This window comes from Ischnura elegans, chromosome 2 (assembly GCF_921293095.1).
Source record: "Ischnura elegans chromosome 2, ioIscEleg1.1, whole genome shotgun sequence".
Taxonomy (NCBI): Eukaryota; Metazoa; Arthropoda; class Insecta; order Odonata; family Coenagrionidae; genus Ischnura; species Ischnura elegans.
The window spans coordinates 107,358,856-107,377,332 of record NC_060247.1 but is presented as its reverse complement, the minus strand read 5'-3'; the positions used below and the strand labels follow the sequence as shown (position 1 = coordinate 107,377,332).

General features: G+C 38.4%; 1 protein-coding gene across 2 annotated transcripts in view; it reads right to left on the bottom strand.

Annotated features, from left to right (window-relative positions):
- The window catches only part of LOC124154317 (homeobox protein PKNOX2-like), a 559,395-nt gene that overhangs the window by 401,676 nt on the left and 139,242 nt on the right, over window positions 1–18,477 (bottom strand). The window lies entirely within an intron of this gene.

The following is an 18,477-nucleotide window of genomic DNA, read 5'->3' as shown; positions in this document are numbered from 1 at the left end:
AATGATCATTTACATATGGAGTTGCGGTTGTTGTAGTTACGCGAGGAGATCGCAAGAATGTAATAGGTGTAACATTGTAATAAATGAACGACGGAGATGTAAAAAATAGTATAACTTGATGAAAATGATCTGAAAGCGAGATGGCAAAAAGCTCTCTATTCAAAATAAAATTTGAACTTCTATAATGTATATCGAATTTAAAAAATGAGTAACGCAACGACAAGAATAATTAAAAACTAGGTGACAAGAAAATATCAGACACTATAGAGAAATAAAAATCCACAGAGAAAAAAATCATTCAATGACGCCTCGGTAACTTTACTGGCTAAAGCACTAAGCTGGCTATCGAGGGATCCGGATTCGGATCCCGGTCGAGGCGAATTATTCTTTTCTCTGTAGATTTTTCGCGCAATTTGTGCATTGCGGGTGACTCCCGTAAAGTTACCACCGTGGCTAGTCCCGGTATACTTGAATACAATGAAGAGTGATAAAAGAAGGATGATCGCACGCCAATTAGTCGCAGAGGAAACCGCAGATTGAAGTCAGCCCATGATTTTATTCACCAGCATCGGAGATTAACATCATTAAATATTGGACACAGAAAGAAAGGGAGACCACTAAGCCCACTTGAGATCTTCATCGTCGAAATGGCTCACGTATGTTACCATCGACATTGAGCCGTTGAAATTGAACATGAAATAACAAACTAGTTTTACCGAGAACAATTGAGCAGAGAAAACAGACGTAAAAAACGGCAAGGTTAGAATATGTGCCTCACGAGCAGAAAAAACATCCCGTAGGGAAATCCCATTTTTTTTAAGCCGCCAGCGTACAGTTGGGCAATTAGCATTTATATCAGGTTATTCCTGCGGGAACTAATGTACGGGAAGTTACCATACCACTCGCTATGTGAAGGGAAAGCATTAAGAGATATGCACAAAATATGTACATATTCCAACTATTTCACTTGTAAATTTTACATTCATTCCAAGTAAGTGGGAAGTGAATGAATTATTAACACCATTCAGATATGCTGTTCGACAATCAAAAACCTATTTAAAAAATTGGAAAGCATTTCAAAGTCAGGCCTGGTTACTTCCAGCGGTTGACAAGACAAAACCCACCAAGAAGCATATTGGTCGGCAAAATGTAACAATTACGTTATTCCACCTTGATTGTTCAAAGAAATATCCACACGACTGTTGAAATAACTACCACTAGTTTTACTGTCAAGTATCTAAAGGTCATTGTTCAGAGTCTCCACTGAAAATTAGAAAAACTTGAAAATTTCACTTACAAAGTTTAATGATCACACGACACAAATTATTTCGATACATTTTAACATCATCAAGTATTCAGGTAACATCAACTTTGTATCATCTCCAATTTAAGGGGATACAATGCTGATGATACCTGAATTTCGATACATTTCATCATCTTCACCCGAAAGTGATAAAATGTAGCGAAACCCGGGTTGTGTGATAATCAACATTCAAAAGTGAAATTTGAAATCTTTACTTACACGAATGAAAAATTTCACAATATTACCCCTAAAAAAATTCATTCTGTTCCAAGTCTACATTAAATTTTCATATCATTCTATTATAAAAGTTCCGCGCCTTTCGAATTAATGCACAACGCCACGACCGAACCTCGACGGTGCCATCGGCGTTTCCTCTCCAGCCTAAAATATACCTAACTATCACCACACTATGCAATATACCTAGGTTGATTAGTGCCCAGGACGTTGTGACGTTACCACAAGAATAACCGAGGGCCATTGGAAACCCCGATAGTCCAGCAAAAAAAGTATTCCGAACACTTTTTTCCATTACCGGAAACCGGCGTTACCACAATGAAAAGGATAAAGAAATGTATAGAATGTTTAGCAAAAGTCCTGATAATTTAATGAAATATTATAAAAAATAAGCTAACATATTCAAAATGTAATCAGTAAAATGCTGAAGGGACTAACGAAAGTTTTATTATTCATTGGAATATGCTTTATGGGGGATGAGGTAGCTTTGGGAAGGATAGGGGGATTTGAGAGGGGTCAGTGGGGGGTGCCCCTCTCCAAAAATAAAAGTTCATGAAAATTATTGAAAAATGACATGTCTTAAATGTCATTCAAATCATTTTGGTTCTTAAAATTTAACTTAAAACAGATGCAGTTATTATAAATCAAATCCAGATAAGGTATTTAAATATTTTTTTGATTTACATGAGGCTTTGGGGGGATACATCCCCTCATACCCCCCTCCCCAAAGTTACGCCACAGACGGGCGGTATCGTATTAAAAAATTGTGGGCAAGGTTTGACCGTTCAAAATATTTCTAAGGACCAATAGGCTTAGACATAGGAGGACAGACATAAGAGGGAACTTGTACTTAAAACCAGAGTTTCCTACGATGAAGTAGAGATAACGTTGAAGAAACGATGGGAGGAGCGCGCATCACAGTAGGTAAGGATAAAAATACCCCTGCCGCGTCTTACCACTTAATCAGGTTATCCTGACATTTCGCGACTCCTGCCGTTTGCTTCTCATTAAATGGAACAGCATGCAGTCGATGCATTTTTCTCTAAACTAACGTGGTTACAATTAGAATAATGTTAAAGCGATGGAGTAATTCGGTGACTTGACGATATTACCTCGCCAAAAATATTGAAGGGAAGATGGATAATTTAAATGAAGTGCAAAAACCATTTGTACATAGTAAAACGGTTGAGTAATATAGCTGGAGAGGTATATTTATTTAATCCAACTAGGACATCAAGAGGGCGACGACAGAATTTTTCTATGAGAATGCGCAGCGAGGCTGCAAGTGATCACGTGGGAGGGTAGAAAGGGGTGCTGGAGAGGCTAAGAGGTCCAATCCCACAGAAGAAGCGACCAGAAGGGGTAGCGAAACGTCAGTCAACCTGATTACTAAGTAACACTCGAAAAAGCTACATCCAGAAACCACTTCGGGCATGCGTTTGAGGCATTACACTCGCCTTCCAGCACTACTGCTTCACTTTAAGGGGGGGAATGCAAGGGAGGAAGAGGAGGGTGTTACACACAAAAAACGGAGTGGTTTTAATGGGACAGGGAAGGAAAAGTCCGAGGGAAAGAAGGGAATATCCCAACCTCCCAAGAAGAAACACGCCGAGTTATTTCTACTTCCTCACACTTGGCAAGTTGAATCGGCTCATCGGCGAGGAGGAAAGGGGTTCGAAGGAAAGGGAATTGAAGCGAACACTCCTAATTACTCGACAGAGCGGAGGGAAGAGATCCAAGAGTCCCCTCTGCATTTCCAACACCCCTTTTCCGTCCGCCCACTTAAAGAGTTCCACTTGCCACCCCATCACTTCTCACACGGCCTCACGGCGCAATCATGCGTATAGAAAAATCCGACCGCACGAGGGTCTCATTCGAAAATAGCTGGTCAATATTAACACGACTTTCATTACTTCATATTGTAGTTGGGAAAGTTATAAAAAAATTAACTGATTCAAAGTTTAAGTTAATACCGGCACAAAGTAATTAGTTTAATTCAAATTTTCCTTTTCTGAAAATGTTAATAATTTCATAACGTTTTTACAAACTCGCTTTGTTGTCTGTCCACGGGTACGGGTCAAATATTACAACTCAACTTTAACCCACTTTCCGATTAGCTATCAAGCTGAAATTTTCATGATAACTCAGAACTAGATAACAATGCAATATTCTCACACTTTTATTACGATTTTAACCGTATCTCGATGGTTACTCAGAATAAAAATTTAAAATAGAGAATAGTTTTTAAAAATTACCTCCAAAATCCGATGGCGGCGCTGCGACCATATTAGAATATAGCAAAAAATTTGTTTTTCATCAAAGTTCACTGAAAAATTTATTGAGCTAAAATTTACTAGTATTCTTTTTAATGCGCGATTAAAACGCTGTAAGCAAAAATATAATTTTATGTTGTATTATCAATTACAATAAACTTTTACACCAAATTTTATTCAGTTGTTTAAAAAATAAATTTTAAAGTACCTTTATTTTTCGCAATTAAATGAGCCTCTTCCCTTCGTTTCCGGCCATAGGTTTGTGGTGAACCTCTTTCTTATGTTCGACTCCATGACATAGATAATGCGACGACGACGAAGTCTTTATTGCCATAGCAAACGTAGCCTTCCAATGGTCTCGTGTATGCTAGTCTGAGGGTGCGTTCTTAAACTTGGGCAGCCAATCCACTATCCTCCGCTTTTGGTAGAATGCATTCGTTGGGGCCAATTCATCACATTCTGCGTCAGCTACCCAGCAATATCGTATTATAAGACAGCGTTTCATTTTCTCTTACGTTTGTTGGACAAGCTGCGAGCCCAAATTTAAACTGACCGACATCAAAAATTAACGAATAAAAACACTGAAATTAGCATTGAACCAGTTAGTGTAAACATCAGTGCTGTAGTTGGAAAAAAAATGTAGGCCGTACTCTCCAAAATTTGCCAACACCTGAACATGTATAATACATCCGGCCGCGGTCAAAATGAACTTCAACTATTATATTAGTTCCAAATTGTTCCAGATTACCCTGAGGTAGTAAATTATCATTTACGATTTTTCTTTCAGAACTCCATTGGACATTGTACAGTAGGGCTACTTTTCACAGATTCAAAAGAGTAGTTTTACCGGTACGCTTACAACGAGTTGAGATTATAGGGGTTAAGCCGTACTGGCCCAACTACAGAACTGGTAAACATTAGAAGAAAAAACGTAAAAAGTTGATTTTTCTAATAAGTAACGGTTAAATAATATGGTAAAATACTGTTTAACGATAAATTTTAATCTTTAATTTTCCAAGTCGCAAATCCCAACTAAGCTTCGAAAATGCTGGATTTAAAGTTGATTTACGCATTCGTAACCGCCGGTTCTGAACTTAGCTTAACTGAAGCGAAGTTACTTTGAATGAATTTATAATAATATTTCGGCCATTGTTTTCCTAGTTTAAACAATAAATTAAACTGTCTATAGACTCTGCTCTAATTTATTAATTAATAAATGCAAATTGCACATTCTATAAGTAAAAAGTCGATAAATTTAATCATATGTATACTTTCGTGTCCTTTGCATTGTCTCATACTGTTCACATTGTCGCAAACAGTCAGTTTAATTTTCATTCTGTTGTCACGATTTCTTCAAGTAAATGTACCGTGATACAATACTGTGTCTCTATAAAAGTAAAATTATCGCTATAAAATGCTACTAATAAATGCTGTTTCGATGCTGTATGCCAAATATTTACGATAAAATTGACGATAGACATCTCATCATACTACAATCTGATATCTTAGGAAATTAATGCTTCAATTATATGTTTATACGGTATGTACTTAAAAGCCGATGGCGCATCAGTGGACTTAAGCTGCTTGGAAAAGGTTTAATTCACATATATATCCACAAAATTAATTAATGATCCTGCAAGCTCAACAGTCCCATTTTCATTTTTAACAGAGAAGAATATCAAAAGCGAAAGAAATTTTCATATTAATAAACCTTACGAAAAGGCGGAATGACTTTGCTAGTTACCCATGCAATAAATTTTACTTTTAAACAAGGCGGACACGAACTAAATACAAGCGTTCTATCTTTTGCCGACAACAGGGTCGTCTCATCGGTGCTAAATAGACTTACGTATTCCAACCTAGAATTCTAAATACCTCGACGAATATTAAAAACGACCGGGTTCCTTCTTGATGAACCACAAAGGGCTTATATTTTAGTCCACCAACCCCATGCCTACGCAAAAATGCAACCTTTTTTTACCATGCACGAGCAGCGAGACGAACAGTGCAGAAACTGAAGATCAAAAGGCAGAACTAATTTTTCCGAAATTCGCTCATTAGCACCTAAATGGTAGGTTCCGCTACTTGAACTCCAGCATTTTCGGTCACGCTGGACTGCAGCCAGAAAAAAAAGACAAAAAATGAAAGGACGAAAGGCCGGTTTCCTACAATATATCTAATTTTAAAGCAGCAAAACTTTTTTATGGAATTTCGACGGAAAGACAGAATTCCTTACTCCGTCGGTTTTCTGGTTTCAATTCCAGAAAAATCGAAATTCAGGATTCGAGGACGGGTATGATACTTTTTCACATACTATCGATTGCTAATTGTGAATAAACGGGAAACGAAATTACAATAAATTAAGAGCAACGACATAAAGCTTATTATTTTTGACTGAGAGAGATGGAGAGTGTTGAGAGTCTTGCATGTTTTGTGTGAAATATGTGGATTTGAACCCTATCAATGATAGTTACTACCATATAAATAATATTTTTATACATATAAAATAAATAAAGTGTGAAGTTGAACAATTTGCTACAGATGATAAACACACAACATTAACGATGATGATAAAACTACAACATTATATTTTTATATGTATTTGGATGAGGCCAAAGCCATTGCAAGAAAATCTGCATATTTTCCACGGCTTATTAGAGGCGCGATAGAAATTTCTAAACGACCTATGAATTTTAACAGGGATGATGGATATAATTTAAGCCATGTGTGGAAGAGATATATTTCGAAAATTTAATAACAATATTCCACTTTTCATCTTCCTTTTTTATAGTAGATGTTTTAAAGAAGTTGGCTTTTATTTTATTTTTATTTACTTTTTTAAATACCTTGACAAAAATGGACCAGTTTTTCCAACGGTACGATAGATGTTTATATATTCATTCTCCTGACGACGTTCCCATTAAGTGGAATGAAACGTTGAGACAAATATTAAGCACGCAGACGTACACCCGAAAATGGATTATAATAGAACATTATATTCTCTCCATGCCCTTAAAAAAACTGACCGAAAAAAAGCAATGGCTATAAGCAGTAAATATAATCTAATATATACTGCTAATAGCCCTTATCTAATTAATAATCATAATCTAATATATATCTGCATAAAATAAATAATACACTACGCCTACGAGGTCTTTTTGTTGAAGGCTTCAATCCGATAGCCAGAATCTCTCTATTCCAATGCTTCCAACGATTTGTATGCTGCAGTTTTAGATTGAAAAAAAAACTCATTGGCTTTGGTTTCTTCCCTTTCCTTATTTTCCCTAAAGGAGGAATAATAAAGGAACGAATTGCTAGGTTATTCACATTTCGAACCCTAAAGAACATAATGAGATGCGTATTAAGAAGCAATTAAAGGAAATAAACCTTGAGAAATAAACATTTTTGAAATTTTGACCTTCATCCCAAGAGTTTGACTCACAGAATCCTCTAGGCCGTTCGTACATATGCCCTCCCAGCAACTCAACGCCAGCTCAATCATTAAGTTTTCTCATCGTCACATTCCACAAGGAAGACTGCTCCATCCCAAAGGTCTTTAAAGTCTATAAATGGTAAATTGGCGAAGTCTTTGAAAATGAAATAACTGCTTCAAAACCGGTCTGTTATAATAAATTCGCAAGAGGTATTGCTTATTTTTTCTTGCATTCTTTATAAACCAATGAAGCCAGCCCCGGGAAAACGTGCACAGTATTAATGAATCCAGTTTAAAACGGTGAAGATACCGTCGTACAACTACCTGCTCATCCAAAACCAAGGAATCGCACAGTCGATCGTTTAAGTAGGTTAGGAATTGATAATGAATTTCAAACCTAATATATATATTTCAATAATTTCACAAGTGTTACAGACTTTTAAATACAGATTGCAAAATGGATACTCTTTAATTAAAAAAAGTAAATTTAGCTTACATAAGAATTAATATCGGTATTATATTTAATTAACGATCGGAAAATGCTCGTATAATGAAACGTTTGGGAAATAATAAGCATGCTAAGTGACCTAATTTCTGTTTGTTAATCGAAAGATCCCACAAGTAATAGCCATACTTAAAAAATAATATTAAGGACATATGGAATTAGTTGTGGAATTATTACAGAATCGGACAGATGAAGACACAATCTCCTCCACGATGATGGTTCCCCATCAAACCGAAAAATCGGTTTCGGATATCTAAATTCCTATTTTAATTGGCTTTAGGTGATAATACTTCTAAACTTCATTGATTTAAGCCTACCGAGAGAATTGTATTATTAGCATCGAATTAGTGAATTGCTATTGAACGTATTCTTCCAATTAAGGCCGGTTCCTATAGGTTCATAAAGCATTTTGAGAATCAGCCCCACTATTTCTACACTGAATTGCCTCTCGATTCATTCCTATATTCTTTCAAAAGCCTATTCGCTTTCTTTCAATCAACAAATGCTGTTCTCTTCACAACCCCTTCCCCACATACATAAATTTTCTTTCCAACACGGTTTTCCTCATCCCCTCCCCACTGAGAAAACTTCTGCACCCAAGTACAAAAATTACCATTCTTTTAGTTATACTACAGCTTTGTAACCACAACTACTGCCCCAGGGGGCTGAGGGATAAAACCTTTTGTGAGTAGGGGACACTATAAATCACCGCAATGTGTGACATCCGCCTCGGAGACCCCACAGGAAAATGGAATGTCAGTTTATTTTAAACAGTGAGACAGTATCGAATCAAGATCTTTTTGCCAAAACATATTCAAGCATATATTTTGCGCCAAAACGCATTCGATGCTCCAAATACCATCAAGCGATACAGCAATGATCTATTCAAGAGTCAACCCTCGTGAAAGCTCAGAAAAACGTTTTTACGCACACATCACTGTCGTTGTAATTATGCTCTTGGCAGGACACACACACACAAACGGCAGCATTCAATGTGTCCCGCAGAGGGGCGGTCGGTTACTATAACTACGCCCTTAATTGGAAGGATGGAATTCTCCCACAAGGCACCAGCCCATCCCCCGCACACTTAGAGCCAACTCCTGTTAACATGGCTCGCAAGGATGAAGACGCGGTGAAAAAAGAACGGGAGGAAAAATATCTCCGGAGTAGAGTCAGTCGATGGAAAGCAAACAAAACACCTTATTTCTTTGGCTTGGGGGAAGAGGAGAAGTGAAGTTAAAAGAGCGAGAAGAAGCAGGGACGACGTCGCGTCGCCAGTTGAGGTTTGGAAGACTTACAAGTGCACACACAACTTGTTTCTTAATGGTTTTCCACCTCGGTCTTCTGTTTTACTCCCATCCCTCTCCACCCAAACCTCCCTCCATCTCTCTCAACCCTTCCGAGGATTCCCCCACCGCCCTCCATCCAACTCACCGGTCTCCATTCCTCCCTCCTCCCGCTAAACGCTCTTGCCTCCTCCCGCGCGACTCACTTGAGTGGGGGACAAACCCTTGAGCGGCATAAGAGAGTGGTGGTAATTCCTCTTTTTTTATCTACCCTTCCAAACGAGAGGGAATCCGAGGAAAGGAGAGATGGGTGAGTAAAATCAGAAGAACTAAGCGTAATGGAGTGGAATTTAACCATATTGATAGAAACACATGCAATTTTCTACTATCATAAACGTTGATTCCCACCTAGGTTTCGATGTAACTACATCTTCAGGGTACAAAATTGTTCCATAAGTTAATAACGGTGGCAATTTGCAAGTATTCCTTTCAAGATGGGTGCGAGACGGAAAAAGCGGAAGAAATAGCTAGTGCGGGATTGAAAGAAAACTATTATTGGATGAAGGTGGATGAAAAAACAAATTAATTGAATTTAGACGAAGGTATTATAGAAAGCAATAATGAGGCATTAAAGCCGTGATTAAAACGTTGAATGCTTCTAACTGTCCCACCACCTAAAACCACTTCAATGTTTTAATACCTGTAAGAGAAGAGTGCTGTTTCTCACTGCAAGCACCGGAGGCTTTTTGCTATTACGCTTATTGCTTAGGAATCTTATCTTCTAACAACATGAGTGCAACAAAAATTCTTGTCCACGATCGTAAGCAATTAGATAAGTATAAATAAGGATAGAAGCCAATATAAGACATTAAATGGACCATAAACTCGTTTCTACGCACTTGTAGAATTTATGTTCAAAGGATCAACCGTTGACTTATCCCCTTTTCGTATTTAAAACTCTCCCCATAACAAGGCGATAAATTTGACGAAACTTTGGATAAGAATGAAAATACATACATTATTATTTGAGACACTCAAGAAAAATTAAAAATTTATATTAGAAAATATAGCCATTCTCTATCGCAAAATATAAAAATGTAAGACTTAATGCAAGGCTTATTGTAAAACAGAAAAAATGAGATAGACCCACACAGCATTGAACGGACACCATCTTTTTTAATAATTAGTATTTCCATTTTCTTGATCCCTGACCTAGCCCATTCATTTTAAACGGCTGATTATCAGACAATGGAGGATGATCCACAACAGACGCTCTATATTCCTCAATACATAAGCATAAGAGTCGAGACAGGATAATTCCGCAGCAAAAGCCCGCAGCTACATCTGTTCCTCAAGGCTGACACAGTTGACGACTGCAGCAAAGATGAGAACTCGTCAGAGGCACAGCTTCCAGTAATTACTTACGGAGAAAACGTAGGAATTATAGGAAGAAGTATTGAGGTATTAAAGACATGATTAAAACGTTGAAAATGCTTCTAACTGTCCCACCACCTACGACCACTTCAATGTTTCAATTCTTGTAAGAGAAGAGTGCTGTTTTCTTCACTTCAAATACCGGAGGCTTTTTTTCCCCTACGCTTATTGCTTAGGAATCCTCTCTAATAAGATAAGTGCCACACTAACTCGAGTCAACGATCGTAAACAATCCGAAAGACCATTAAAACGCATTTCACCGCCTCCACAAAGGAAGATACAAGTGAGAACATGGGATTTTAAAAAAACACAACAGCTATTCGTGGTTTCTTAGCATGGTTTCTCGGATTAATTAAAATTAAAAAGTAAAACATTTAGCCCGTACGCGAGACACAATGTGAAAATCAATTTTAACTACAAGAGGAGATGTTTTCGCAGAGAACAAAAATAGCTGGTAAAAATAAACTTTCTCTTTTTTAACCATGATATCAACATAAAGAGGCCAATGAAATTTTCAAAGTCATTCATCCCAAAAATAAGTTAAACCACTGCAGTCAGAGCCATAAAAGCAAGAGCACCCATGGGAAGTTTCAATTAATTCGTTCCGGAAATAGGTTGAAAACAGCTACAGTCAGAGCTATAGTAACACCGTGCGGAATCGTGAGACCCTAGCTGGAGACAAGTCTGAATGCTCTTTTCATTATAATTCACAATTGAGTGACGCATTCAATGTTATTACAATAAATAATCGCGGCCTAGCCAAAGAGTGCCTTTACGGAGCCCCCCGCATGTGCACTTGAAGTGGGAATATTCCACACACGAAGAGTCATTTTCCTTGGTCGGAAATCGAACCCCATTACCTCAAGCCTCACCAGTTGATCTACCACTTGCCCCACGAAGGCAAGGAACAAAAACTATTCAGGGAGAAAAGATGCATACGTAGTTCAAGCATAACAGCACCTGGCTTGAATTCGGGAGATCCGATTTCTAATACGGGTCAAGATATATCCAATGGCCTGGGTGGCGGGAGACTTTGAGGAGCCCTGAACGAGGGGGTTTAGTCTCCAATTCGCGGACGGCATCGCACCGCAGAGGAAAATCCACCTCGACGACCAAAAACACCTTCATTTGTCGGTTGTAAAATGTCCCGACCGTGAAGAACGGGGCTAATACCTTACACCCCCAGTCCCACAAATGCAAATTGACGATAAAAATGCACAGAAAAGGGTTTTAACTACTTAGACTGAACAAGCGATATACAAAGCAAGAAGAATTTATCAGTTATCAACCACATCGGCAGAGAGACGTGAAATATGTACGCAGAATATTCGTAGGGGGGTGTCAATTTGCACATGCGCGATGAAAATCTAAAAAAATGTGAACGCTTTAGCTTGGAGAGAAGGATATCTGGCCTTGGAGGAAAATGACAAACACAAGCTGAAAATATATAAAAAGTAGTCAGAAGATGATCATAGTAAATTGAGGACAAACCAGTTCGAAGAACAACAGGAGTAAGAGAAGAAAATTTGAAAGGGCATGGAATTAGATATAATTATTTTATGAATAAGCGACGGCAAAATGGTGGCACAAATACCTAAATATATGCCTAAGGCGTTTTTTATACATACAAGAGCACGAGGTGAGGCTGACACGACAAAAAGCTTATAAAGTAATCATTGATGAAACTTCCTACATTTCGGAAAGTGTGCGACACTTCACTTTCGTGCACGTTAAAAATCAACTTAATCGGCGATAGATGCATTCCTGCGAAGAGCATCACATATTTTGCAGTAGATCAGCGTAAAACCTCACTTCAAAGTTTTCATTGCCACTATTTTTATAATATCAAGGACGGACCACCATTATACGATATACTTATCTCTGCTATTTTTAACATATTAAACACGTAGGTATTAAAAATTTGATGGCACATCGTTTAGAGACATCATAGGTATATTAAAAAAATAAACCACGTTGGCAATGAATCAGCAGAGAAGGCAAATCATCATAAACTAACCGACCAAATCGATTACTTTATGTAATTGACGGGAGGAACGTTAATGGAAACCGATTAGAATCGCCGGATCCAAACAACGGTTTTAAGGCAGTTCCATTCGAATTAGAAGGAACACGCCAAATCTAACAATAATTAAAGGTCAAGGATTTTTTTAGGGCTCGGTTTTGCGATGCATGCCCATTCGCAGCTCATCCTTTACGACTGCTACGGGGAAAACTTTATGACAGCCAATAAATCTGGAAACATTTAAGTTTCTCCGGGCGTGTAGCAGCGTGAGGTAAAAAAATTCTATTACCGCGCTCAACGCGGTTAAAGAAAAAACGCAACCCAAAGAAGGCCGACGCTTTGGTTCTCAAAGGAGGAGAGAAAGTGAGCACTCAAAGGAAAGAGGCAGTCGAAAGACACTTGGGAATAGGAAGACTGAGAAACCCACAAAGCTGAGCAAGAAGATCGTTAACCCTCCACCTTTGTCTAAAAAAAACCCTCAGAAAAGTGTTAAACCGATAAATTGAAGAAAACCATAATCTGTCTGACGAAATCAACGCTAAAAGAAGGTTTTAAGATCAAGCAAGCCAAAAGTTCACGATTATGGCTGACACTAATACATGCTGTTATGAATATCATAATTAATTTAATTTAAAGCTATATTCACTATTTTACACAAGTCAAAATAGAATTGATGATATCTAGCGAAATAAAACGACACAGATCTTGACTAATGAGAATGGCACGCTTTGGGAGCACATGAACACATGGTTCATAAAGATACACCGTAACAGAATGGTGAATTAGTTTGATGCCTCTCTTGATAACGTAAGATGAGATTTAAAATTGAAAAAGACGTTTTAGTTTTAAAAAGACACTGGATACATACTGAATAGCATAAATAAAAGGCAGTTCAATTTAAGAATCACCTAAAGCGGATTTTGAAGATATCACTAGTGGAAATAGAATTTTAAACACTGAAACGTTTGAATTGAGTGGGTACCTAAATGTTCTGAACTGCGTCAAATAGAGATATTTTCTCGAATGGGTAGGTATATCACAATTTGTTCACACTCCAAACATCGGCCAACAATAAATGCTAGGATGAACTCAGGAAGCTAAAATAATACGCCCCTCAGAATTTTTTCGCATTCTCGTCCAGTCTCAAGGCTGTCATGTCTCCCGCCACATGTCTAATGTGGCGGATAGCAGGATAGTACGTAGATGTGTCACCGAAAGAAGAACCTTTCAGAGGACGCGCATCACCCCCGCTCAAATTGCCGTAATTTCCGTTTTTTCACGACGTTTTTCTCACATAATACCTTTTCTATCATACTGAAATTTGTCTTCAAGTCTTTTGCAGGTGCTAAACATGATGATAATGACATTTTACCCTTGTCAAAGCGATCAGCAATGGTAGAAAAACGTTGGGATAAAATGATCGTTTCAGACTTAATTTTGTGGAATAATGTTTACCTTGTTTAGTTCGTTTAGTTTACCTTGAAAATGACACAAAATGTCGAAACCATGGTCGGTCGTTAAGTGTTAACTTAAATAGTGTGGAAATTACCATTTGTGTTTTAATCATGGATAAACGTTGGGATGATACAAACGTTGACGCGGCGCCAAAGCCCAAAAATTTTAATTGCCATTTTGAAATTTAAACTGTGTATCAACCAAACCTTTGGGAACATTTACCTACATCGCAAATACATGAATTTTACACGTGAGAAAATACTGAGGCATGCTCAGAATTTTCAAATTTTCTACGCAGGACAATATTATATCGGGTCAACTCCATAAATTCTCTAAATCCAAGATGATATCGTGAGCATTCAGCCACGAAAAAATACCGATTCAGCGGGAGTGCTGAGTTCTCAGGGGATAGATGTTTCGAACTGGGTAGGCACAGAGGAGACTCCTTTAAAAAATCTCACGAACCGCGCTGAGACATATTACAGGCACCTAAGAAAGGGACGCTGCGAAACTATAACACAGAGAGAGTGAGCGCTACGGAAGGAAGGACGGACGAAAATTGAAAGGATGATTCGACAGAACGCTGACAGAGGGCGGGAGGCCATTTACAGAGGGAGAGAAGAATAGCTGGCGTGAGGTAAGGCAGACGAAGAGTGTGTGTGAAGTCGCAGCGAGGAGCAGGAGGGAGAAGCAAAGGAGATTCCGGGTGCGGAAACGTCTGAACGGCTTTGACTGGAAGAATCAATATGCCATCCGTCACGCCTTCCGGACCATGGCGAATCCAGAACTCGTTAGCGCCGGGCGGGCATTCAAAAAATGCACACGAAAGAGGACGGGGCCGAGAACTGAAGAAAGAATGATTGAAAACTTTTGGGCGGCCCAAGATGGAAGACACACACACGAGAGGTCCTTCGTCTTTCGGCATGACTCTTACGCATCCACGTGTATTTTTTACCTCTCTTCAACCGCCGCCTTTTGTTGGCAGTATAATAGCACTTTTAAGAAAGCTCCGGCGGTTAGATTCAGGTGGGGAGAGAGAGAGAGGGGGGGGGGAGTTTGAGAAAGGAAGCCGAATTCTTTAAGGACGGCCGCTGATGGTTTTACCATTCCGTCGTAAACTTGTACGAGTCCGGAGAGAAATGGACTCAATGGTCGATAATGGGCATCCTCAAGGAGAGAGATCTCCCATGCTAAAAGTATGCGAGTAGTGTGAGCGGGAGAGATCGGGGTTTCATTGCCTACCGCGACCGACGCAATACGTCTTCCGAGAGACAAAACAAATGGAAATAGCGAGGCTAAGAGCGGCGCGCGCGTCTTTCAACCGCGAGGAGATAAGTTCTTCCATCAGTGTCCAGGGTGTAATCACTCACGAGAATCAAAAGACAAACCTTAGAGCCGCAAAATACGAGATGCAACAACGAAAAGCGCCCGTCTGATGCCCGACGCCAGAAGTGATGAAAAATGACAAACCTTGAAGAAGACAAAAAGATGGGCCTAAGTAAGAGAACACAGGGACAAATAATACTCGTGAAAACTACTCAGGCCAAAATGATGTGGAAAAACTAAGCTTGAATTTGAACAGGACCAGTTTTTCTTTAACCTACATCAAATCTTTCAACAAGAAAACGAGAAATATATTAGCTTAAAATTAAACAGCATTATTACCCTATTATATAATTATCTAAATGTATTTCGAAACGTTGATCACAAATCCCTATATAACGTGATTGATTATTTCGGAACTCTGAAAAACAATGGGTAGTCATGAAAGGATGGCTATGAAATTTATTACATTCACAGCCACACAATGGTTTTTAAAAAATACCTCCTCAAAATGTTTACCTTTATTCTTCAAGGTAGAAAAGTTTCCACAGACCAATGTGAATAAACACAAGCAACAATAGCCGAAACACTCCCGTAAAATATGCACTACTGAACGTGGATAATCATCATTGCATGGTTATAACAATTATATGAGACAAACTATCAGATAGTAAGAATTGTAACGGAATACAGGGTAACGTTTACTCGTACAGATACCTACACGAGTTTCTTCCAGCATAAAATAATAATCATTTTGGTAATACGCAAGACATTCAAATATTTCCATTTGTCTCCAAATCTCTAGAAAAAGCCTGCTGATTACATACACCTATGATTGATTATACGTCCATTACACTTTCAAGTAACACGCAACGATAAAAATAATAATAAAATAATTAGACGAGAAAATAGAAGGAACACGCAGCGTTGAAAGAAACAAAGCTTATTTAAGTGTTAAGGGAAAGAAACAAACGATTTAAGAACTTGGATACCACACGACCTCGAAAAACACTGGGTTACGGCACAATGGCAAAATATCTACCACCATAACCTACTCTAACAACTAATTTTTGGGAGAACTCCAAGACTGTGGGGAGCACCTCAATGCACGCTTTCATAATTATAAGCTCAACATTACAACAACACACTCTGCTATTTAACCGAAGTTTTGTTTGGATAGTTGAGGACACAGCTAATTCAGAACCAAGCCCCTGCCCATGGGCGAGTGAATAGCACACATTCAGGGCAAGCCAGTAGCAGAAAGGGGGAGGGCGGAGAAGTTCCTTTCCCTGGGCCAATTCAAAAATTCGATGATTCATTTTAGGGGTTTCCGAAGGCTTCACACAGGGTAAAAATCCAGAATCCTTGGTTAACCAGCTTGGCGCTCAACCCACCCTCGCGAAAGAAAATGGGTGGTCATGAAAGGAAAGTTAAGAAATTTATCAGTCATAAAATGGCCAATTAATGATTCAAAATCAAAATACTCAAAATATTTGTATATACTCTTCAAGGCAATCCGTTTATTTACTTATTTTAGCTCTTTAGATGATAATGATGGGAGTGAATTACCCATATTTGAAAAATTATGAATTATTTAATTAAAATATCCCATTTATATGTATGCAAATGAAAGATATCGTGTAAGTTCCACAAAAAAGCTTTATTCCTACACCATACGACGCGTTTCGATGCTTACACATCATTTTCAAGTGTCAGAAAGTAAGTACAGACAAAGGGACTCGTTTCGTGCTTTAAAATAATGTTTATTTTGGCTTGGATTTCACCTTGAGCCTATTTCTATTCTTGAGGTGAAAATGATATGATTTCGCACCACACTCGAAAATCATACCATGCAGTCAACTCACGCTTGAATATTATGTGATAGCCTCGAAATTCTTAGTAATTTCGTGATTCAAGTGTTATTAGTGGAACAAGCAAGATCCCTATCGATTATAATTAAATGGTTCCACAATATTTCATCTGAAACAAGCAGCCATATCCATACACAGTGCCCTCATATTGATCTCCCACTTGATCCATTTGTGCACCAATTATCCTTGCTACCCTTAACAGTCTAACTAGTTAGCCAGGATTGTAAAATACAGAGTCCCCATTTTCGCGACATACCGACTGATTACATTTTATCTTCCCTTGGAATCCCGAATCTCTCCAATCGAAAAGCAAAAAATGATTAATTTATAATATTTTCAATTCGAATATTGATTCTCCTGAATTACTTTCCTTCGTTAATGTCCGAGTCCCAAGCCATTCCACTCGTTCCCACTCTTTTCTCCACCTGCCAATCCCCAGACTTTCTCTTATCAAATGTTCCCTGTAGGTACGATCGCCTCTCCTCACTTCTCAACTCTCTTCTAGACGTCGATCCTTTCCTGCTCTCATATGACTCATTCAAGAACCATGTTACGTCCCATAAATCCCTAACAAAACTAAGTTCCCCCTAATTCCTCTTTCATATTTTCATTGAATTGTTTTTGTTTGTGTCTTTATAATCTTGTCTCTTCTTTGTTGTTACTAATATTTTAAACTTCTTACTTATAACTTCTTAATGCTTGACTGTAAATTGGCAGAGATGCTGTACGCCTGTGGTCTCCAACCTTTTTTAATGCAAGGGCCAAAAAATGATTTCACATCGTCCGCAGGGCCACCCAAAATGCTCATCGTCACTTTACCTCCACATCAATAAGATAAAAAAATATAATTTCAGTGTAATAATCTTTATTGGTTAAAATTTTCAATCAATTAATGCGATATTTGACATTTTTTATATCTGACGAGTGTGTCGATACATATTTTATACAACGGCGGCAAATATTTTTTGTGCGTCGCGATACAATAGTTTCTTTAGCTTCTAGGGACAGCAATAAATTATACGGAGGGACGCATTAGTACCGGAGGCCGTAGGATGAAGGCCCTTGCTGTATGTAATCAACAAATCAAATAAATTAAAGCCTCATTTCTCTAGGCTAATGTGGTCCGATGCTACGAAAAGCTTTTCGACCACTGATGTAGGAAAACGAAAAGGTGCTGCGCTCAGGAGCCTAAGCTTTTCCACGCCCGACGGGACGTTGACGACAGGAGAGCCGAAAATATAATCGCTTTGTTCCATTATAGAGGGAGAGGAACGGGAAACGAAAGAGAGAGAGAGAGAGCATGGTTGATACGGAACCGTGTAAGATGAAGGAAATAA